The following is a 25,511-nucleotide window of genomic DNA, read 5'->3' on the forward strand; positions in this document are numbered from 1 at the left end:
ACAAATTTTAAAGGTATACAGTCTCCCTCTCTCTCTCCCTCTCTTTCTCTCTCTCTATATATGTATATATTTCTCCAGCATATCCTCTCTCCATAAATTGAGACACCTTATAACATGCAGTTACTCTTATTTTATATGAGAACAGGATCAGAAATAGTTGATGCAATTTTGTTTAAAGGGAATGACCTGAAGTCGACTTAAATATGAATATTAAAAAATTGCTATACTGGAGTTCCCATTGTGGTGCAGTGGAAATGAATCTGACTAGGAACCATGAGGTTGAGGGTTCGATCCCTAGGGTCGCTCAGTGGGTTAAGGATCTGGCGTTGCTGTGGCTGTGGCGCAGGCCGGCAGCTATAGCTCTGATTAGACCCCTAGCCTGGGAACCTCCACATACTGCAAGTGTGGCCCTAAAAAGCAAAAAAGAAAAAAATTCTATACATATGCATCAAGTTATTGAAAAATCACAAGTAATGATACCATTTTGGGAAAGATATGATTTTCTCCTGATACTGCGATACTGTGATCCTTTCTTCATCATCTGTACTCTAATGCCATTGTTGTCATCCATTCGTTCCCCAGAATGATGGCAGGATCCAGTTTAAGTGCCTTAAATTGGTATGATTTGACTGTAATCAAACTTTGCAGCTTAGATCACAGTTATTTTAGCCACATGAAATTAGAATATATTACCTCTTTTCTCATGCTTTATAATATGTATCTCCTGAAATATTACATTTCAAATTCCAGCTTAACTGATATCCATACTAGGAAATTTTCATAGATTCCCCTCCATTCAGTAAGTTATTTTTAATGATTTAATTCATACTTTATATCTCTTTCATAGCTCTTACCTTCTGCCTAAATTACAGCTGTTCGTATACATGTTTCTTTTCAATATGCTGTTATTCCCTTGAGTAAAGGACCACATTATACTGACCAGCTACAGCCAAAGTAGGCATTGAATCTTAAATGGTTTCTAAGTTCTAAAGTCAAATATTTAAAGTTAAAATTGCATCTTGTTGGAGTTCCCGTCGTGGCACAGCAGAAACAAATCCGACTAGGAACCATGAGGTTGTGGGTTCAATCCCTGGCCTCTATCAGTGGGTTAAGGATCCAACGTTGCCATGAGCTGTAGTGTAGGTCACAGGCACAGCTTGGATCTGGCCTTTCTGTGGCTCTGGCGTAGGCTGGCAGCTGTTGCTCTGATAGACCCCTAGCCTGGGAACCTCCATATCCTGCAGGTACACCCCTAAGAAGACAAAAGACAATAAAATAAAGTAAAATAAAATAATAAAATAAAATAAAATTGCATCTTGTCAATATTATCCTGAAAAGTCATTAAAATAATATACAAAATGTATTATACAGCATTTGTGTATCACATTAGGAGCTGACATTCAGTCTCTCAATAATGTATTACAGTGAAAGTTTTCCTTCTACATTGGATCACTGTTTTTTCACACAGAGGAAGTAATTGACATATTTAGAGGCTGTGTTGTATGAAAAAATCCATGCCTCTTTAAGTATGAAAATCAAAGACAGCTTGATGAGATGCTTAGACTATGAGAACTGAGAATGACTAAGGGGATTTCTTTTTCCTTAAAATATTTTAAAAAGCTAACTAGTCTAAAAATTCTGTCTTCTTGATTGTCATGAAATTTGGTTGCCTACTTTCACAAGGATTTGGATAGGTAGATAGAAATTTGGGTTGAAAGATACCAGTTTGGGGGACTATTTCAAACTTAAAAAATTCTGCGTACCAGAGCCAACAACAGACTGAAAAGGTAACCTATTAAATGGGAGAAATAATTGCAAATCATCTGTCTGAATAGGGTTAATATCCAGAATATATAAAAGACTCCCACAACTTAATAACAAAATAAAACCAAACCAATGAAAAAAATGAGCAAAGGACTTGAATAGATATTCATTCAAAGATTTGGAAATAGCCAATAAGCATTCGAAAAGATGTTTAACATCAGTAACCATTAGAGAAATGTGAATCAAAACCACCATGAGTTATCACTTAACATCCATTAAGATGGCTACTGTCCAGACATCAGAAAATAACAAGGATTGATGAGGATATAGAGAAATTGGAATCCTTGTACCTGGTTGGTGAGAATGTAAAAGGATCTGGCTGCTTAGGAAAACAATACAGAGTTTTCATTAAAAAATTAAAAATATAATTACCATATGATCCAGCAATTCTACTTCTGCATATATATATATCAAAGACATGAAAACAGCATTGCAAAGAAATATTTGCAAACCCAAGTTTATTGTGGCATATTCATAACGGCCAAGAGTTGGAAATGATGCAAATGTCCATTAGTGGATAAATGGACAAACAAAATATAGTGTATATATGTAATGGTTAGCTTTAAAAAAAAAAGAAGAAAATACTGTCACATGTCACAACATGGATGAACCCTGAGGATATTTTGCTAAGTGAAATAATCCAGTCACAAAACCAAAAAATAGTGTATGATTCCACTTCTGTGAAGTATCTAAGTAGTTTGAAACAGGAAAGTGGAATTGTGGTTTCAGGGGCTGGAGGGAGGGAGAAAAGAGGAATTATTCAATGGGTATAGAGTTTCAGTTTTGTAAAAGTTCTGGAGATCTATTCCACAGTAGTGTGAATCTCTATAACAATGCTGAGTTATATGCTTGAAAATGGTTTAAGATGATACATTTCATGTTACATGCTTTTTACCAAAATCAAAAATGATTTAAGGTGACTAGTTTAAATTTAGGATGATTGGCATTAAATGATGTAGTGGCTCAGTTAAATTATTATTTAAGAAAGGCTTCACAATAGAAATATTGCTAAAAGGGTATATATTTATTCCGGTAGACCTTCATTCAAATCCATGCTCTGCTACTGACCTGAAGGGCTAGCTTAACTTCTCTGAGCATCAGTTTCATCGCAAGCTAATTTGGATTAAAAATTATCTATCTGCAGAAGTGTGAAATGAAGTGCATTGAGTTTAGTACATAATAAGCATTCAGAAAATGTTTATCATTATTGTGCTTATTGATAGTTCCATTTAAAAAATAAACATTTATAACATAGTGTAAGTTAAAGTCTTCTTTGTTAGAACAGGTATCTGTCACTAGTTTCAATTTATCTTTGGAAGATAGGCAATACTTCCTTTTTCTCCTACTATTTTTGAAAGGGCATTCATTCAAAGATCAAATGCTTGATTATTTACTTGAATCAGGATTGAAAAACTTGGCTAGTTGAAGGCAATTCTGGGAATGAGAAGAAGGGTTCCTCTCTGAGTGATTGAAGCTGTATTTCTGAATTGGGTCTTTCAAAAATAATGGGGTTCTTTGCCCATTTTCCATGAATTTGCATTTTTCATAGAAAATTGCCTTGAATCAGATACATTTTAAGTAACATCTCTCATTTTTTCATTACTTAAAAAATGCAGCCTTAAATAGTCTTAATCTCCTGACTCTGCTTTATATCCTTTCCATCGGACACTTGATTCTTTCTTTCCTTATTTATTTTCCTGTCACGTGTACAATTTTTGTAGCCTTTTTTCTTCAGATGCCATTTCTTATTGTGGTAAATATACTGTCATAAATTTTTAGAAATTTAGCTTTATTTTACTGCTTGCTTTCTCATAAGCATTGTGCTCTTTGCAAGAGTTTTCTTGCTAAATCAGGCTTCTGTTGTGTGTGGTGAGTGATATTTTCTAATTTACACAGAAGAGGAATCTAAGGCATTAAGAGATCCCATAACTTGCCCAAGTTCCTGCCTACCAAGTGTGAAGAATGGGATGGAGACCCAGGGGGTTTGATTCCAGAGCTCAGGCTCTCCACTGCTGCACAAATATTAGCTCATTTTCTTGGAGAGACATTTTCAATGGCTGCCTTTTTTCCCCTTTCCTTTATTCTCTGTATGTTTTACATTCCCATTCATTTCTTTTAGGAATTTCCCCCTTCCGTTCAAAATGTAGATGAACATTTTACAGTATACTGCTTTCCCTCTCCTGTTCCTGCTTTTCTTACCTCATCTCTGTCCTTCCAGGTCACTAGCTCACTGCTGGGGATGGCCTCACTCTCTGAACCTTTGCCCTGTGGCATTCAATTGCTGACTCAATTCCTTTACTTCTGTCTTCCAAGGAGTCTGGGCATTTTAAATATTATTTTCCTTTCAGTTAGTTCCAAGATGATGTTTGCCTCTGCTAAGTATATTTCCTCTAAGCTACTGGAACCTTCTGTTCTGCAGATTGCTCCTTGGTGCATTGGAAATGATGTTGCCAAGTTTCTTTTTGCTCATATGCTCCCTTTTCAGTTCCTGGAAAATTGACAGTTTCCACTCTTTTTCTGCATTTTTCTTCTTCAAGTTTTGCCTTACTAGTATACCTTTGCCATATTGTTTTCTCTCCTTCCCTGTTCACTTTAGAATATCTTTTTGTTTTGAATGCTTGAATCCACCTGAAACTTCCTCTGTCTTTCTAATTGTGGCAAGAGTTGTATTTTAATTAACTATGACATGTCATTACGTGAAAACAAATGGCTACACATTCTGGAAATTTCGGCTACTAAGTTCAGTTATTATTTTTTACCTGGTCTACTCCATCTGCTTTTTTTATTCCTCTTATAAGAATTGTACTTTAATGATTCCCAAGAAACTCATGATGAGGATGTGGCTTTACACAAGAATCACTCTTACATGAACTCTAAGTGCTTTTTGGTGCTGTGATTGAGGAAGTGGATCACATAAGAAATCCAGTGCCGTGGAAAGATCATAGGGCATGCAGTCGAAGATGCCAGTCTTTGCTGTTGGCAGTTCTTGTCAATGTAACTTTAGCTTCCGCAGTGTCTTCTCTTATTGCCAGCTTTGTTATTTGTAAAATGGAGGAGTAATAATACCTAACTCCACAGGTGAGGCTCACATGAGACAAACAGCACACATGTGTTTTACACATTGGAAATACCTACACAACAGGTGTAGATTATTATTATATTTCACTCTCAAAGCAGAGATAACAGTCAAGCACAAAAAATTTTAAATGAAAAGGAATGGAAAACACAACTAGAATGGTATAAGAATTTCATGTATTTAGTATTCTATGGAGCATCAGGAGTTTTCTTAAAATATTGAAATCTGCACTTTGGGTTTTATTTTATAAAAGAAAACTTTTATGTGGCTCTGTGAATATTTGAGTGTATAAGGTTAGTGGGTAACATGTTTTGCTAACCCAAATACTGTAATCCAAAAATAATACCTGTGTGGATAGTTCACAATTTCTTCATTTGGTAGGGTGGCTATACCAGCTTGATTCACAGGGAAAACACAGATGGCCTGCAAGGACATGCAGCAGCTTGTATTATGGATGAAATTCCACCTGGGAATCCTTTGCTTCCTTCTGTAAGGAGCCATCTCACTCCCACAGGGATGGTGATTTCAAGGTTTTATATCTACCCACGTGTCTAATTATATATGTGATTTATTTATGGTTTAATCTTTAAAAATACCATATTGCAAACCAACACACAGAACCACTGGAAACTTATCCCATTTTATTCCCTTCTGAAAACTGCTGAATTACTCTATCATTTCAAGCCATTCATTACTGAAGCCTTTGCACAAATAGAATATGGAAGATAAAGCTGAAATTTTCCATTCTTTGAAAATTAAGCTTGAATTGTTAACATGATTCCAATTTTGTTATTCTCTTTATTACTTTGTCTTCTAGAATTGTGGTAACCATATGAGTGGTCAAGTTGCTTGTATCTTATACCTACAGACTGACATCTGCTGTTTCTCAGGACAGTGGCTCTCTCCATAACAGGTAAACAGATTTTTTACTTGTATGTTTATACTTCCCTTCCTGATTTTAGAGATACCTTATTTTTTGCTTTGTTGCAATTATTCTTTATAAACTCTCCCCTTGGTACCAGGTTAAATAATAATGTTTCTCTTTTAGATTATCTATGTCCTTTCCCTGTTCATAGATAGCTACTTTACCCATCAACTTGTTGCTCTGCCAAGATGTGCTTGTTTAGTGCTTTAATCTTTTATCATAACTCCTTTTTTCTCTACATCTTAATCATTCTTCCATCATGTCTCTGAACTCCTTCCAGCTTCTCTGCACCTTTTGGGTAATGAGATGCCTGGTTCTGAACACCAGGTGCAGTCCCATCACTCCTGTCTATGAGGGTCCCATTGCCTCCAGGCCTCTGTGATACTTTCTTTGTTTCCTGAGGTGCTCATTTGAGAGACAATGCCTGTCTCTACAGGCAGAGTCGGGCACGGCCTCATTTCCTCCCCCTCCTCCTGCAACTCCTTTCTGCCTAATTCTTTTTCCAGAGTGAAAATCCCAATTTCTCCCTCCTCATGTCTTGGCTCTGTAGTGCTCACTATAACTCTGCTCCTCTTGTTCTTTATTGTTTTTATTTTATGCATCCTGCCTGACTTATGATCTAATTCATCTGTTTATTTCCCTGTTTCTCTCTTTTTCCTGATCTAACTCAGCATCTTCGTCCTACAGTTTTATACTTTGGGCGAATAACAATCTCTGTCACAGTGATTGCATACACATCCATCTCTTAACCATGTCACCTTCTTTCATGCTTCTGTGGGAAAAAATACCCTATTTCCTTACAGTTATCTAATATATTACCTATTCATTTTTTAATCAAATCAATAAGTAGTTTAGCATTATTCTGTTAGGCTTGAATTTTTTTTTGTCTTTTTGTCTTTTCTAGGGCCACACCTGCGGCCTACGGAGGTTCCCAGGCTAGGGGTCTAATCGGAGCTGTAGCCACCAGCCTATGTCACAGCCACAGCAACACGGGATCCGAGCCACATCTGTGACCTACACCACAGCTCACAGTAACACCGGATCCTTAACCCACTGCGCAAGGCCAGGGATCGAACCTGCAACCTCATGTTCCTAGTCAGATTTGTTAACCACTGGGCCATGACGGGAACTCCCTAGGCTTGAAAATTTAATTTTATCATATTTCCTTAGAATCGAGCTATATATTATTACTAATGCTACTCTTTGAGACTTAATAAAATAAGATTTAGTTCAGTTTTTATCGTTATATATTCTGAGGAAAGATATGAGAGTTACGATGTCTCTGAAATAGTTAAAGTGTAAAATAATGGTTTGTGTGTCTTAAATACTTGTCAGTCCTTTCTTCCTTCACTCCCTTCTTCCCTGTCTTTCCTGCTTCCTCTCTCCAGTCCCGTAGTGGTTACTGAAATCCTACTCTCTGCAGGATAATGTGAGGGAGAGAATGCGGCACCGTGATTCTAGACCCTGCTCTGAAAGTGTTAAACTGTGCAGATCACTTACATGGTCACTTGTGTTCTCATCCATAACAAGAGTGGGGTTCAAACACATGATGATTTAAGTGATAATAAGATAGCATTGTGTTCACAAATTACTGCAATAATGAGAGAGAAATCTCAAATAAAGTTTGGGCCAGATTGAGAAGACCTTGAAATCTTGCAAAGTTGTTTGTAAAGTAATGAAAGCCTCCCCAGTTGCCTGCCATATGAATTTTATCAAAGCCTTCAAGAATCTGATGTGGTTTGTGTGTGAATGAAGAATGGAAGAAAGGGAGGGTGGGAAAAGGAGCTGGGGAAATATTGCAATAGTCGAGGAAGTAGGCAAAAAAACAAAAGATAAAGATTAGAGCTGAGAGGAAATTTTGAATCTGGTACTATGGATTTGGGAACCAAATTTAAAATCAGTGTCTGATTAGAAGTGGCTGGATTGAGTCTTCCCACCGGTAGTGTTTTCATAGCTCATCCAGAATCTTGAATACCCCTCTGTGACTTCCTGAAAGGGGGTATGAGAAACTATAATTGTTACAGTCTCCTCAGTTGCTTCATATGCTTATATAACTGGTTACAGAATTTTCAGGTCAAAGAGCCATCATTGTTGCAATAAGTTAATTTTGGGGTCCAGCGTGACTAGGAAGAGAAGAGTGACCAAAGAGGGTTTAATGATTCAAGAGACTAGGACTGCAGAGGGAAAAACCAGTGGCTGCTGCGAGGGGGTGATGTGGTTAACAAAGCAGGTAGACACAGCAGGCACGGTTGGGGGTGGATGAAGAGGCTCAAGTAAGGAATTTGTGAGAAACTAGGCATTCTAAGCTTTTGCTTACAGTAGAATAGAAAACACTTTCGAGTGAGATTGCACATCAGTGTGCTTGGGGTGACTAAAATGAAAGGTTAGGAGCAGAATATTGTTGGGGAAGGGAACTCCACCTCTGGCCAGCAGAGATTTTGTTGTTTTGTTCTCTTTAGTTTTCCCCCAAGTAGCGGTGATGCATGGAAAGGTATAAATTAGTACTTTTTATTTACTTATAAGTATTGGGAAACAAAAATAAAAAAGTAAATGGCTGAGCATCTTCGGACACAGTGTAAAGGACCCGGACATTAGCATACTAGGGTGAGCACTTTAGGTAAAATAGATCAGGTTTAGGCAAACGTCAAATAGTGGAGAAAAAAAATGTGTATATATATATATATATATATATATATATATATATATATATTACAGTGGGGACCTGTGTAGGGATACCAAATTGTCAACTTCTTGATAGAAGCATCTTTTTAGAAACTTAATCTACTTAAATTAGTTAAAAATCCTTCTGTTAGTATTTTGAAAATAACCAGAATCTGGGAACTATGTCTAGTCCCTTATGAATGGAGCATGATAATGTGCGAAAATAGAACGTGTGCATGAATGTGTAACTGGGCCACCATGCTGTACAGTAGAAAAAAAATGGTACTGGGAAAATAACTATTAAAAAATTAAAAAAAAAGAATAAATGAAAATGGAAGGGTCAAAAAAAAAAAGGAAATAACCAGAATCTTTTTTTTCAAGTTATTTTTATTTAGTATACTACACCAGTATTTCAACATTAACATCAAAATTTTTACCTTGTTTGATATTAGCATAATTTATTTACCACCACATTTTTAGTATTGCCTTTCTTTATCCATCTAAGCAAATAAAAGGACTCTTTATAAAATGAAGAAATATTATCAAAACCGAGATCTTTTTTTTTTTTTAAATCTGACTTAAAATGTAGGCTTGTGTCAGGATAGTGAGACTTTCTCTATCTCAAAGTGGCATTTATTGTTGAAGCATGCCAGCCTCTCTGCACAGTGACTTACTGTGTTTATCTTTATAAAGAGTAGAGTAAACTATTATGCATACTCACTTCCTTTTGGGAACTGTAGTGCCAAGTGTTAATGGCATCATTATTCCAAACAAAATGTGTTAGAACCATTACTTTTTGTGATAGTTTTATAATGGGAATTTCCATGCAGGGTTTGTCATCTACAAGACACTCACCTGGCATAACTATTTTCTTCTTGCCATCTATTCTGCTAATGATTTTCTTGGTAGAGAGATTGGTCTTTGTATAAAGAAATGTCAATTTCTTAACCTTTGCTTTGTGTCTTTTTGAATGTATCCTTTATTCGCAATGAATGTGGGTGCTATATAGGTAATAGCTTTGGAGGTAAATTTAAACAACACATGAGTGGATGGAGTTTGCCCAGAAGTTGGTAAGCATCTCATAATTTTTCAATATTGAATTAGAATGCCATCAAGACCCTAGGTCTTAAAGAAAGACTTGTTTTTCTTAAGAGAAAATTTTGGAACTTTACTACTCTTGAAAAACCACTTATTCTTTAGGGTTGGTAAAATCAAGCTCCAGCGTGCTATGAAATCCATAAAAGTTGGAGACTGGTTTACTATATTAAGAATTACTTATCTTATGGCATAATATTAGATATAAATATAACAACACCTTATTTTGTGTGTGTATAGCATGTCTAAGCTAATATTAATATAAAATATATGTCAGAAATAGGTGATTAAAAACTACCAATCTTTATTTTTTTAAATGATTTTTATTTTTTCCATCATAGCTGGTTTACAGTGTTCTCTCAGTTTCTACTGTACAGCAAGTTAACCCAGTCACACACACACACACACACATATATATATATATACTCTTTTTCTCACATTATCCTCCATCATGTTCCATCACAAGTAACTAGGTATAGCTCCCAGTGCTATGTAGCAGCATCTCCTGGCTTATCCATTCCAAAGGCAATAGTTTGAATCTATTAACCCCAAATTCCCAGTCCATCCCATTCCCTCCCCCTTGGCAACCACAAGTCTACTCTCCAAGTCCATGATTTTCTTTTCTATGGAAAGGATCATTTGTGCCATATGTGAGATTCCAGATATAAGTGATATCATAATGGTATTTGTTTTTCTCTTTCTAACTTGCTTCACTTAGTATGAGAGTCTCTAGTTCCATCCATGTTGCTGCAAATGGCATTATTTTGTTCTTTTTTATGGCTGAGTAGTATTCGATAGTGTATATAAACCACATCTTCCTAATCCAATTATCTGTCGGTGGACATTTGGGTTGTTTCCATGTCTTGGCTACTGTGAATAGTGCTGCAGTGAACATGTGGGTGCATGTGTCTTTTTCAAGGAAAGTTTTTTCTGGATATATGCCCAAGAGTAGGGTTCCTGGATCATATGGTAGTTCTATGTATAGTTTTCTAGGGTACCTCCATACTGATTTCCACAGTGGTTGTACCAATTCACATTCCTACCAGCAGTGTAGGAGGGTTCCTTTTTCTCCACACACTCTCCAGCATTTGTTATTTGTGGACTTATTAATGATGGCCATTCTGACTGATGTGAGGTAGTACCTCATAGTAGTTTTGATTTGCATTTCTCTAATAATAGGAATGTTGAGCATTTTTTCATGTTCTTATTGGCCACCTGTATATCTTCTTTGGAGAAATGTCTATTCGGGTCTTTTGCTCATTTTTCTATTAGTCTGTTGGCTTTTTTGCTATTGAATTGTATATGTTGTTTTTATATTTTAGATATTAAGCCCTTGTCACTTGTATCACTTGAAACTATTTTCTCCCATTCTATAAGTTGTCTTTTTGTTTTTTTATGGTTTCCTTTGCTCTGCAAAAGCTTATCAGTTTGATTAGGTCCCATTGGTTTATTTTTACTTTTATTTCTGTTACCTTGGGGGACTGGCTTGAGAAATACTACCAATCTTTAGAAGAAAAATAAATATAACTGAATAAATCCAGGTAAATTGGACATAAAAACCATATCAGGTAAAATAAAGGGAATTGTATAAGTGTGATGAGTCATGTTGTTCATTCATAATTTCAGCAGCTCAGGACTAAATTGTTGTTGATTAAGGCACCTTAGTTTTTTAATGAGAAATCAAACACTGTTTAGTTTTTCTGTGATAGGTGAATAGACCACTCTGTTAATATCACACTTTAATAATTTGCATTCTATTGAAGAGCTAACCTGCATTAGAACTAAATATCTAAAATAAAATGATACACCTGGAAGTTAAAAAGCTGTAATTATGTTATTGTACTTGTCAAATAAGTCACTAAATGTATAAAAAGACCATTTACAAAATGCCTTTAACACCATCAGTAGGGGCTGCTCACTGATTTGTCTGTAACTAAAAGTTCATGTACTCTTAACAGTTACTCCCTTGTGGAAAATACATTAAGTTTCAGTATGACTAAGTGCTATTAGGGATTTAATATGTACCCATGGAAAAGAAATAACTAGTTGATCCATCAGGGAGATTAAAACTAATGCCATTGCCTCGTAAGCACTAAGCTCTAGTGGACACGTTAACTAGCCTCCTAGTGATTTAGTGGGAGAGATGTTAATTATTATTATTTAGTTAATTACTTTTATTTCTTAGCAACATATTTTTAAATTATAAGAGAAAAGGAAAGCTCAGGTGCTTAGGAGTAAAGTGTACTGATAGCTTCATCTTACATTAAAAACTATTTTTAAAAAAATCAGATGGATTGGCAAGATGCATAGATATGTGATAAAGGGAATAAAGAAAACTATTAATCATTGAATCTGGGTGTGGGTTTATGGATGTTTGCTGTGCACTTTTTGTTTTATAAATATTTAAATTTTTTTATAATAAAATTTTGGAAAAACATCAGCAATATAAGAGATTATTACATAATTTTTGAAAACAATAAATGTGATAAAACATGAAGGAAACTGCCAATAATAACATGGGTATAATTTCTTATAAGTAGAAAGACAAGCTATGTTATATTTTAAAATATGAAGAATATTTTTAAGTAAATTTGAACTTTAGCTAACTTCCTTTCAGGTGTATGCATTTTATGAAAAAAAGATTTTATTCTTTTCTCTAGATTATGTGTTTAAACCTAATTATTTTTTATGGTTGTCTATTATTCAGGGCTAACCTAAAGTTATCACCTTGTGTTGTATTTTCATCAATGGGCTTATTCAGTTTTACGGTTCTCTCTGGTACATTTACAAAGTACACTTTATGCTGCACTTCTCCTTTTCCATAAATAAGGAAACAATCTGTACTACTGTATTTCAAATCATTGCTACCCCAACCATTACTTCATCTGCAATAAAAAGCACAAATAAACTGTGCAAGTGCATTTCATACATGTTCATTTCTAAAGTGTTAATGAGTAAATGCCTGGTCCTCCTTGGCACAGAGGCAGTGGCAGACCCCCCAGGTGGTAGGATTTGTGTGAGATGTGATGGGAGACCACGAGTGTACCTACCTCTCCGCTCCCCTCTCCTCTCTCAATCCATCCTGGTTTTGTTCAGCCTTTTTTAAAAATAAGACATTTAAGCAGTCTGTTAAACATGTTATCCACCACAGTGAGTTACTAATGTCTGAGCTTTAATTAATATATATATATGCTAGACAGTCCTAAGAAAATGGGGCACAAGGAGAGTTTGGGGCTTAGAAGTCCTTTGGTGTGTGTAACATCTGAACATTTCTCAGTTCAGTGGGCACAGAGGAGAGAGCAGCGTGGAGGCCAGGCAGTCATGAGCAAGTTTAGGCACTGTGTGCTAGGAAAGAGGAACAAATAAGGGTCCCTGGGTTTATAGGGTTGGTAGAGGAAGTGGAGACAGTCCATATAGTGGTTTGCTAGGGCTGGTAGTCTTTGAATAATCTTTGTCCATTCCACATGCCGTATTCTTTGTAGATATCAATTCAGAAAAACCGTAGATTACAAATGATGATTTAGTCTTTGCCACATAAATTTACTGATATTTTTCATTGAAACAAATGCTGTATAAAGTCATTATGATGCCTTGAGTCCTTCTAGTCACTTAGTTTCTAATGTCATCACTAGATTAGAAATTACCTGAAAATAGTTATTTATCTCTCTCAGTATCAGGGTCGCAGCTTTCGGTTAACTGTCCAGTAGGAACAAGTGCAAATATCTGGATTTCTGAGGCTGCTTGAACTTGATTTGCATGGGCACCTAGGGGAAAAGATTGTCAGCTATATCAGAGCTTTCTCTTGTCTCTAAATATTATTAGGTTTAGCTGAATAATGAAATTTACTATATGAACAACAAACAATTGGTCAATTTTCTATCTGAATCAATATTTGTATTTTTTTCTAAAATATACTTTTTATAGAAATTATTTTGATAGTGAGATTAGCAACATGTATTTGAAGGCATATTGCTAGTACCTAATCTTAGCAATGCTCTTTTATTATTAAATTATTATGGCTATCATATGCTCTGTTGTTTCACTGTTTTCCAAGCATTAGCAATAGCTCTCAGTTTTGTTTTACTGTAAGATATTATTAACTTTTTACACACTTCTTTAGTGTGAGATCATCTTCATCCTTGCCAACTTGTCTTCTCTACATACCAACATTAAGTTTATGTTGTACGACTATTCCTTTTTAGGCAAGAATACAGTGTCTTTTGGCTACCAAATTGTGTAATTTGTTCATCTGAAATCATAATAGTTGCAAATGTTATCTCTTTCACTTGCTTATGGTTAACAGTGATCCTTCCATATGCAGCTTTGGCTTAGCTTAGCAAGAGATCAATTCAGTCATAACTTACTTGCACATTTCAGTAAACTTTGTCCAAAAGGTTTCTGAGGTCTTTAAAACCTAAGATCAAAAGGTACTTTCTTCGTAAAAAGCCAAAATAGGGTGCCTTCTCTGTGTAAAGAAATATTTTCTACAAGTAAGTGTAGGTGTAACATAAAACAAAAAACACAACAAGGAAGGGATCCAAGTGAGGGAAGCAGGAAATTGTAGAGTGATGATATTTTTCTACATTTTATTATCAGGCAATAGCAAACAAACAATAATGAACCTTTGATATAAGTAGAAAGTAAAGAAAACCACTCCAGATGTATATACCTTTGTAAACTATTTTATTTGCAGATTAGTTTTCTGGACTTTTTCATTATTTTAGTCCAAGTGAGCTTAGAAAACTTGATTCCTTTTAGAGAGGATCTAAAATTTGTGAATTTGGGAGTTCCCATCGTGGCTCAGTGGTTAATGAATCCAGCTAGGAACCATGAGGTTGTGGGTTTGATCCCTGGCCTTGCTCAGTGGGTTAAGGATCTGGCGTTGCCATGAGCTGTGGTGTAGGTTGCAGAGGAGGCTAGGATCCCACGTTGCTGTGGCTCTGGCGTAGGCCGGCGGTTACAGCCCCGATTGGACCCCTAGCCAGGGAACCTCCTTATACTGCGGGAGTGGCCCAAGAAATGGCAAAAAAGACAAAAATAAAATAAAATATGTGAATTTATAATATGAATTATAAGTTATTTAACATCTTTTAGGAAAAGTCTGACATAACACCTTAAGATGACCTAGAACCTTTAGTTCAGTTTAATGAAGTATTAATGCAAAAACATTATATGAAATGCTTTGAGGATGTAGAAAGAATGCTATTAAAAGAAACTATAATAATTAAATTAAATAATGCTTGCCTGAATGATCACAATACACCCAAATCAATTATAAAGCTCAGTTTTAACCAATATTGAAATAATTCTTGATTATTAAATCTTCTGATGCAGAACAGTATACTTCTTAGAGTTGATTTTAAAATAATATTGGATAGAGTTCCCTGTGCAAAGAATGAATATGTATATCTGAATCACTTTGTTGTACAGCAGAAATTATCACAACATTGTAAATCAACTATGCTTCAATAAAACTTTTAAAAGAAAACTTTTTTTGTTTTTTTTAACCTCACTGGTAAGAATGTCACATGGTTTTTGTTTGCTTGTATGTTTACTTTGTTTAGTTTTGCTTTAATTTACCTGGTTTTATTGAGGATTTCCACAGTGAAGAATGAAGGAAAGAAAGAAGATTTTCAGGACCAAGAGAGGGAAGGAGAAAACTTCATGAACAACAATTTATTTTCTCTATTCAATTTTTACATCGGTTTTCTGTGGCAATTCCTGGTGTTCCTTTACTTGCCTTTTAGTCTCAGTAATATTAGATAACTTCCCTAATTCTATAGAGGTATGTGTGAGTGTGTATGTGTGTATGTGTGTGTATTTGTTGCAAGTAACTATGCTATTTAAATATTTATATTGCCTAGCATTTGCAGAAAGTTCCAGGTGCTATTAAGCTTTTAAATATTATGTCTTGGTTAACTTATTTTTAAAAGTCTAGAAACATTGTTTTGAAATATTATTTTGTTTATCTCACATTTACAATGAAAGAAATTCACTGGAAACACAAAATAACACCATCAACGTGGAGGGAAGTCAGTGTTAAAAAAGTCAGCTTTGAACTTTCTCCAGTGGTACTTGATTTTGGTATCACAATAAGGACATTATTAAACCAAGCTTCTACCTACCTGGTGAATTTCATCATAAACTTAAGAAAACAGCAACATAGAAAATCTTCAATGACTATAGTCTTCTGGCAGTAAATCTGGAAGAACTGGAGAATACAGACAAGTAAAAGAAATATTAAAATGAAGCTTGAAGACCAAGCAGTAGAGTGGTTAATATATTGCATTTGCAAATTCACCTGCAGATATGATTTGGTGGGTGATCCAACTTGCAATGATGCATTTTTTAATTTCCTGGAAAAGCTCTTAGAATGGAAATTTCCAAAGCTTTTCAGTTCATAGTACCTTAGTTCAATAATATTTCCATGGTACCACAATGCCAACAAACAAACAAAAACCAAGAATTCTGTTTATTAAATAATTACATCCAAACAGCCTATTAGTTAGGGCCAAACAAGTTAATAAGTATTTATGCTTGGAGTATGCTTGGAGAAAAAATAAGATTGATATTTTTATTTGTCTTTTAAATAACCACAATTACTTATTGATGGGGGATGTGTGTGTGTGTGTGTGTGTATTGGGCACTGCACAACTTCTCAAACCTTGGAAACAAATTGACCTTTATCAGCTTCCTTACCTGCTCCACATGGGTTTTTCAGGAGGTACTTTTTTTTTTTTTCCACTGTACAGCAAGGGGGTCAGGTTATCCTTACATGTATACATTACAATTACATTTTTCCCCCAGCCTTTCTTCTGTTGCAACATGAGTATGTAGACAAAGTTCTCAATGCTATTCAGTGGGATCTCCTTGTAAATCTATTCTAAATTGTGTCTGATAAGCCTTAGAAATCTATACATAGAACTTCCATATGACCCCACAGTCCCACTCTTGGGCATCTATCCGGACAAAACTCTACTTAAAAGAGACACGTGCACCCGCATGTTCATTGCAGCACTATTCACAGTAGCCAAGACATGGAAACAACCCAAATGTCCATCGACAGGAGGTACTTGTTTTTTATCTCATGACCTGCTGGAAACCCAGCTTTGCACAGCTATGACACCTTGGAAAGGAATGTTGCATTGCCTAATGTTGAAACGGTGAAAAACCTTGACTAGTAGTTTGTAACTATACAACATCTATGTCTGACAGATGTTGAATGCTGTTGTGTTTACCTTGAAATTTTAAAATATCCCCCAGCATGCCCTGTGAGTTCACTTAGCACCCCAGGGTGCCTTGACACACAGTTTTGGAATCATGTAACAATTAAATGCTAACATGAATCATAGGCCCTGAATCTTAAAACTGAGACGTCAAAAAGCCTCAGCAAGAGTGCAAGTAAATGGAAAGCACTGTAAAGCAGTTATAAAAGCCCATATCTTACTCTTTAATCTCAGTGTTTTCTGTTTTCTCTGTCCAGTTATCACAAATATTTCTCAGGATTCACAGTGTAATTTTCTGTGGCTTTGCAAGCTTGATGTTAGCATACACAGTGGTTGTTTGATACAATTGTTACTTGTATATTTTAAGAAAGTAATATTATCAGTGTCTGTTAGGACATTTTAAATTTCCATATGGCATGTTAAAAGTTGAACTAAGTGTTTCTCAAAGTTTCCAACTACACTCTTCATTCAAAAGAGCTACCTTTTTACAATAGTCCATATGAGATGTACTATATAAGAAGGGATTTTCTGTCTTCTCATGTGTATCTCCTGACTGCAAGTAAACCCTGGAGTGCTATAAGTCAGGGGATTTGAAGTAATTTTCCATTTTATCTCATCTTTGCAATTCAGTAACCTAGTTAACTATATAAACATTGTTTCCTTTTAAAAACAAATATCTTATAGAAATGTGTATTTACTCTCAACTGAGGAGCTCAGTGGATCTTATCTGGATTATTAGAAGAAATCAAATATGAGAATTTTTAAACTAGATATTATCCATTTCCTTAACAATAAACTCTGAGAACCATCAGCACCCCCAACGGAAGGCTCAGAACCAAAAATCACAGGAAGTTATATTAAAGTGAATCATCAAAAATAAAAATCAATTTTAAGTGAAAAGAAGAACAGAGAATATAATGGGGGGGGGGCAAGCTCTTCTTACCTGTCTCAGGGAGGGCTCATATTGATCATTAATGGGGATACGTAATTCCTGTCACTGCTATTCTTATTAGATTTTGAATTCAAATTTTGAGTCATTTATTTTTTCCTGCCTGATAATTTTTAATCCTTATTTCCTACTACCTATTTTGTTGATAAAGTTTCTATACCTTTAGGTAGATCTCTGGCGGTGATAGCAAATTTAGCTGGATTTAGTAGCAGGGAAGGGATGATTTGTTTAATTTTTTTCCTCTGGTTGAAATCATTTCTTATCTATTGGAGAGTTGGTGTTTGAGGACATGAAACTGAAAACTGGTATTGGGCAGCCTGATTTGTCTAGGACCTTGTGAATTCTCTCAGCTAAAAAAAAAAAAAAACCAACAAACAAACAAACAAACTTTAAAATTCAAAGGGTGAAGTAGCAGGGAGTTGATATCTGAATGAAGGCTGAATGGAGGTAATGGGAAGGGCATGTCACCTGTGTTATATGTGCAGGACTGACTCTGGTTGTTTCATGCCCAACTGGAAGAGGAGAAAGCAATAACTTAGCCTATATTGGGATGTGCAATGTCTTGATAAGTGAAACATTAGAAGAAAATATTTTCTCCAGTATAGGTCCTTCTCTCTACCAGATATATTTTTTTATTTTTTTGTTATTAAATACACTGTATTATTTTGCTCAGTGAGGAGTTTGACTCATGATAATTTCCTGTTCCTTTTATGGAAGTTCTTTCCTGTAAGTTTTATTTCCAGTCCTCCAAGTGTCCAGCAAGGTAGCTTTTGAAATGCCAAGTTTCTCTAATATTTTGGATAGATTGAGGATAAGAGTGTCTGTAAAATGGGGTGGGGGAAATGCAGTTTCTTATTTTGTCATTCAGTTCTTAAATACCTTCAAAACTAAAAATAAACAATAACAACAGCATAAAATATATCAGTATCTTCTGATTATATTATTGTTTGGTTTAAGAATTGTGCTTTTGTCTCTACCCTCCAAAATACAACAAAACATTAAAGGCAAGTTGGACATGTTGTTCAGACTGTCACATCTGTGTCAATATTTCACAGTTTTTATTTGGCTCAATTCATTGATTTACTCACTGTTTCTTTCACACTCTGTAATAAGATGAATATGTGATATGTACCAAGCATTACATCAGAATGGAAATAAAATAAAGGATAAAAAGTAAAAGTCTCTATCCTCATAATTCCTATACTCAAACCATTCCAGAAAGAGGTTCAAATTTTGGAAGATAGATTATTGTGATGCTATCATTTATAATCAACAATTCAGAACCTTGAAACACTCTTAGTGAAGTTTCAAGGATTATGTTTTCCCTCCTTCCTTTGTATGAAAATAAATTAAGCCAAACTAAACACTAATAAAAGCCAAACTAGATCTATGTCTATTATCCAGCTGCTCCAGGATTTCTCCCCAAAACTTATTTGTTCTCCTTGGTTAAGTTCAACAGCCACCCAAGCCAGGTTGATTTGTGATGCAATTTCTCCCGTCTTTGGAATGTTAATCGGTGGGTTGACATTAAAGTAGGAATCCATGTTAAGTCCTAATCAAATCCTGTGAGATATTAGTATCTGCTTTATGTTCATCGGATGTTTTAAAGTAGTGGTGAAATGCATGGGGAAAATAAGAACAAACATAACTTTAATTTTAGGCTTATATTGACTTAAAAGTGTTGGACATTGCAGTCTAGTTCTTATTAAAAAGTCTGCGTATAAATGCTTGGAAATCTTGCTGAGATTCTCACAGAAATTCTGGTGTTTTGTAAATTGTGTTCATTTTTCTATCATGTCCAGCCTATGGTGAAAAATATATCTCAGCACTGGGAATCCCTCCCCCTTTATCTCATAGCAAAATATATTTTCTCCCTCTGGGGATAAGGATAAAGGGTTCAGACTTCTGCATCTTACAGAAGTTTCAAGGCTTGCTTTAAATTCATGTTTTATTTTATTTTAATTAATTTAAAATTAAATTTTAAAAGTGGTACTTGATTCAGTTATTGGGAAACTTTTAAGTTTGAAACATGTATGGTATGTTCAGTATCCTTTCTCAATTGTAAATATTATGAAATCTGAAAATTAAACATATTTCTAATTAAAACTTTATCTTTAAAATAGAGAAATGTTGAACTGTAAAATGCACAGCTGTTTTGGAAGACCTAGAATGAAAAACATAACGCATCTGATAAAGACTTTATTGATTACATGTTAAAATGATATTTTAGTATATTAGATTAAATACAATACAGAAATTGGTTCTATCTGTTACTTTTTACTTTTTTTACGTGACTACAAAAATTTTTTAACTGCATGTCTTGCATTATATTTTTACTGGACAGAGCTAGTATATATTTTAGAATTGATTTATATTAAATATAATATTACATGTAATAACATGTTCCTATATTATTTTTTAAATCTCTATCCATCTTGAAATTCCTGTGATAATAAAATTATTAATTTTTGCTTTAGAATGTCTATGTCAAGTATTCTGGTAATCACTTTACTTATATAGCTGACTGTGTATGAGTGTACCATGTCATCTCATTTTCATACCTAAGTGCATGTAGCATCATGATTGGTATGTAGTGTGTATCCATTATCACTTGTGAATGAGTAATTTTTTTAAATCATTCTTTTCTTTCTTTCTTTTTTTCTTTTTTGACTGCCCCATGGATGGAGTTCCTGGGCCAGGGATCAGATCTGAGCCATAGTTGCAGACCTATGCCGAAACTGCAGCAGCACTGGATCCTTTAACCCACTGTGCCAGCCCAGGGATCAAACCTGCATTCTGGCGATGATTCAGAGATGCAGCCAATCCCATTGGGCCACAGTGGGAACTCCTGAATGAGTAATTTTTAAGATGCTCTTATTGGAAATACATTTTGCAATAAATACATTGGTAAAGGTATAAGAGAGAGGGTTATTGCAAAGAGAAGAAAAGTTTTAGCCAATTGTCCAAAGTAGACGTTCTCTTGATGTTACTTTTTCTAATTTAGGTGGCAACATGTTAGCATTTGGCATTCCCAGAGAAAATCTTTTCACTTCATGGCTCAAGAGAGAAATATTCAGGAAAAAAAATGTATATGATGGTTTATATTTATTTTGAGAAACCATCACTCAGCCAAAAAGAGAAAAGGTTATTACATTCACATCATATTGCTTGTCTGGGAATCTTTCTAGTGAGAAAGTGAAAGGAGCCATAAAATTAAAGAAAATATTGACAGGTTGTTCAGACATTAAGAAATGGCATCCCCTCTTTCCTTTATTATGAGGAATCTCTTTCTGGGATCTTTGAAACCAAACAAATATCAAAAGGCTTTATTCTTCTTTCTAAAAGTTGTCTGCATCCTGTTCTCTGACATCCATGACAAATGCAAATTGAGAAAATGCTGTATTACCATGGAGAACGATTTAATAAAAATAGGACCACCATGAGATAGTTAGATTCCTTTTTTCCCTGAGTAGTCTGTATCATTCATAAATAAATTATGATATCTTCAGAAAGCTTCTATTGTGGGGTTTTAACTAAAGTTATAATTTCATGTCTCAAAGTAAAATTTGACTCAGTATTAAAATTCACATGGAAGGTACTCTAGCTGATGCTGAAGTTATAGATGAAACTAAGTACTTTTCCAATGTTTTACTAGGTATTTTTGTCTCAAAAATCTGCTATGTTGGTAACGAAATGACTCCTTAAGCTTTAAGTAAACCGTTGAGTAATTTTAAAATCGGAGGAGAAACACCTAGCAAATTGTGTTTTTTAGTGATGTTGATATGTCATTGTTTAGAAATTCTTATACCTCCATACCAACTAAAATTCATCACCAACTCCCATATAACTCACAGAAACACATTGTTTTTCTTTGTTTTCTTTTCTCTTTTTTGTGGGGGGGGGGAGAGGTGGCTGTTAAATTTAAATAGTACATTAATGTATTAGAGTACCGTTTTAAATGTATTTTTAAACTCCTTTCCTATTCTCTGTATTTCATTGTAAAGTGCATTGCACACATCATAAATTAATACTGAGAAATCCAAATTTACCCCACTAGAGTTTCTCAGTGACGACTTTATAAACTAGGCTGTTGTTTATTCTGTGTGTGGCCACTTTGGTTATTAGTAAGGGTTACACTGAATGCCTTTTCCCAGATTTATGAGACTTGGCAAAAATCTTGAGAAAACAGAGCCCTGCTTTTCTCAATAGAAAATATTATTACATACTAAATAAACATTAATTTAGGTAAATGGGTGCGACACAGCCCAACAGGAATATGCTTTTATTTAGATTTTATTCTGATGGATGAAAGAATACATGAAGGGAGATTGCTTTAGAGAGATCACAAAGCAGGTACATTTATGTAAGCAATAGCTAAGACTGTTCTTAGAACGCTTCATGCTTATTCATGAAGAATGAAGGGCTCTTCATCCAAGGAGGCATGCCTCATGCCCTTCTCCCAGTGGAGAAAGATCAAGAGAACACTCGATCTTGTTAAAATTAGCATAGAATCCCTGATAGCACAATGATGAATTTTCTCTGAATTCCAGCAGAAGCATTGGGAAATAGGTGTCCTTTGCAGTTAACTAACACATGGTTTTCATATAACTTAATAACTCTGAATAACACTGAAATTGATGAAGGCATTAAAGTATTTTTAAAAGGATAACTTGAACCTATCTCTTGTCAACAAATTCATGTCATGAAAAAGAGGGGAGTGATTTGTGCTAGGTTAAAAATGAGAGGCGCACGACACCTAGGTACAGTGTGTCACATTGAATTGGATCCTGAGTTGAATAAACCAATTATATAGAACAATTTGGGGACAATCCTGAAAATTTTAATATGGACTGGATATTAAATAAAATGAAAATGTATTGATAGGCAAAATGAAGGTAATTAACTTATAAATAAGTTACAAAGTAGAATATTTGAAATTATCTCCTTGTGATAAAAAATATAAATTAGAAAATATGGGAAGGTTAACAAGATTATAACAATGATGATTTCTGAGTAGACTATAAATATAAAGATGATGTTTTTCTTTTTTTCTTTTTGTTTTTCTGTGGTTTAACTGTGTAGAGTGTAAATATAATACTTTTGTAATGATGACAATCTGCTATTAATAAAACAATTAACCAGCAGTAAAATTTACCTTGATATTTACACTAAGACATTGTATATTGTGAAAGAATATAAAGAACCCCTAGACTTTAGTCAGTGCAATGGGTTATGTCTTTGTTTTGTGGTATAGAATCCCACAAGTTGTTTTAATGATAATTAAATTTATTTTTCTGAATAATAAACTAGTTGGTACTAAGAACAACACCAAAACTTTGCTAAGAAATACCATCAAGTGTCCTTCTCTACGGTAAGATTAAAGCAGGTTTTTTTCTTCTTTTGAGAATTCTAAATTCATTTTTAATTTTTAAGGTACCAAAACAGAAAACATTGATCTAATAAGACTTTTACAAACTCCTTTCACTCCCATCCCTACTCGTGTTATGCATTCATTCCTTCAGCATGCGCCCATTTCCTCAGGAAAACTTCTTGAAACTTGAATTAAGTAGTTTTAGCTCTTAAAAAGGACTCTGTGGTAATCAGAAATGGACAATAATGTGTTCTTGTCTTGCAACTTGTAGGCTATAGATTGTACAGAGTAAATGACATATGACAAAGTCAGGAAATAAGAACTCTGTTGTAACAGGTAGGACCAAATTGTGTGCTGATATTTGAAGTGACATCCTTATAAAGAATGGTTCAATTCTTTCTTTTAATGTAAGTGATCTTGTTTGTCTTAGAGCAGTAAGACACCTTAAAGACCATCTTTATTAGCTCCTTCTTTTAAAGATGATACAACTGCAGTTCACAAAGATAGAGTAATTTGCCAACAGTCACAGTGATATTATTTGCAGAGCCTAAACCAGAATTTTCATGATTTCTAATCCTGTGTGTTTTTACTCTGCCACACTAAAAAGTTTTCCATTTTGAAGAAGGGAAGAAAATGCACAAGTCTTTTTTAATAAAAGAATATGTAATACAGAAAGTCATCCTGAAGTTACAAATGAAAGCTTGGTGTTAAGCTGATTTCTCTTGGATGACCAAATATCTCCCTTCAAAAGTTTAAAGACAGTAATCTTGAACACATTAGTTTATTTCCATTGAGGATAGTGTTTATTTTAGCCCATTGTGTAATACATAGTGTCATATAATACCATTCCATTGAATTAGTTCTTATGTTCAGAGAACTATTTGCAGATCCAAAGAATCCTGTGTTACTCATCTCAAGATTAATTGAGTGTGAGTAGGCCAATTATATTTTTACTCTAATTTGGATTTCAAAAAGAAACAATTCTTTGTTATGTTCTTTGGAAGTTTGTTTTGCATTTCTGTTATCAATTTTCATGTCAACTGAGATATTGTGTGCTGTGTAACCACTTCATGAAAATACATTTGGACATTTTTACTGTCCCACCTGATAAATCTAGAAAGGAGCACCGCCAGGTTAAAAAGGGAGGTCGGAAGCTGTATCTTTACACTTTCAAACGAAAATCATTCTCCTTCTAGTTAAAGTGGAGGAAGTAAGACTTTTTTCTAACCTTTATGCCCAGCAAGTACAAAACTCCAAATAAGAATTGTCATTGCTTTGAATGCAGTTACTTTGTTTAGAGAATAGAAACGTTTTAAATGTTCGCAGTAGGCTTACATAATGTCGCTTAAATAAGCTGTCCCACTTAGATGACAACTTCTCCACCCATCTTTTTATCTCTTCCATTTTCCTCCATGGCAATTACCACACTGACACATTATATTCCCTTTGTGTTTGGTTGCTATTCCTTGTAAAATACAAGCTGCTTGATTAGACATTCTTTTTTTTTCTGTGTTCACTCAGTATCTGCAGTGCTTGGAAAGGTAACACTTTGAAACTTTGAAGGAGCTCAATTAATATTCTCTAAACTGAATAAATCAATGAATAGTCATCCACAGTAGTGGTTCAGTATTTTAAATCAGATAAAATAGAATATTTGTCTCCTCATATTAACAATATTTTAAAATGTTCTCATCTCATAAATTATCTTATAAATTTAATTTTACTTATGTATCCATAAATATATTTCATGTATGAACTTTAAAAATTATAGAACATTGGTAGTAGCCTGTAGTAATATTTTAACTGTTCAATAATTATAGCATACAAGTTTAACTGTTTTGGTAATTCTTACTTTTCCTGCCAGGCTGATAGTTTAACTCTACAAGGCTTTGACCTTTGACCCAGGGTGGAAAAAATAGTGATTGGAGTTCCCACTGTGGCTGAGTGGGTTAAGGACCCAGCAATGTCTCTTTGAGGATGTAGGTTCAATCCCTGGCCATGCTCAATGGGTTAAGGGGCCAGTGTTGCCACAAGCTGTAGGGAAGGGTCACAGATGTGGCTTGGATCTGTTGTTGCCATGCTGAATACTCTTTATAGTAATTTAACATGTTGTTTACAGAAGTCAGATAATAGTGGCTACCTAGTTAAGTTCTTTAATAAGGTAAAAATATGCCCTTAAAAATATATTTATGATCTAAATTCCCTTTCATTTTTGAAATTCTAAAGCTTCCAAAGAAATTCTGAACTTTCAGGGGAAGTGGATACTTGGAGTAAACTATTAAGTATATAACAAAAAGCTTGTAAAATAGTTGTTCATCTGAACTTAAATAAATTTAATTAATGTTGAAATTCTTCTATGTGTTTCCCATTGTCTAAGACCTTCT

At 34.6% G+C, this 25,511-nt stretch overlaps 1 protein-coding gene across 1 annotated transcript in view; it reads left to right on the forward strand.

The window, feature by feature from the left end:
• Nucleotides 1–25,511, forward strand: part of SEMA3D (semaphorin 3D) — a 202,849-nt gene that overhangs the window by 20,910 nt on the left and 156,428 nt on the right. Inside the window, exon 2 of the mRNA XM_047753452.1 lies at nucleotides 5,718–5,813. The gene's annotated coding sequence lies outside the window, so the exon portion shown is untranslated. The remainder of the gene's footprint in view (nucleotides 1–5,717; nucleotides 5,814–25,511) is intronic.

This window comes from Phacochoerus africanus, chromosome 11, assembly GCF_016906955.1.
Source record: "Phacochoerus africanus isolate WHEZ1 chromosome 11, ROS_Pafr_v1, whole genome shotgun sequence".
Lineage (NCBI taxonomy): Eukaryota > Metazoa > Chordata > Mammalia > Artiodactyla > Suidae > Phacochoerus > Phacochoerus africanus.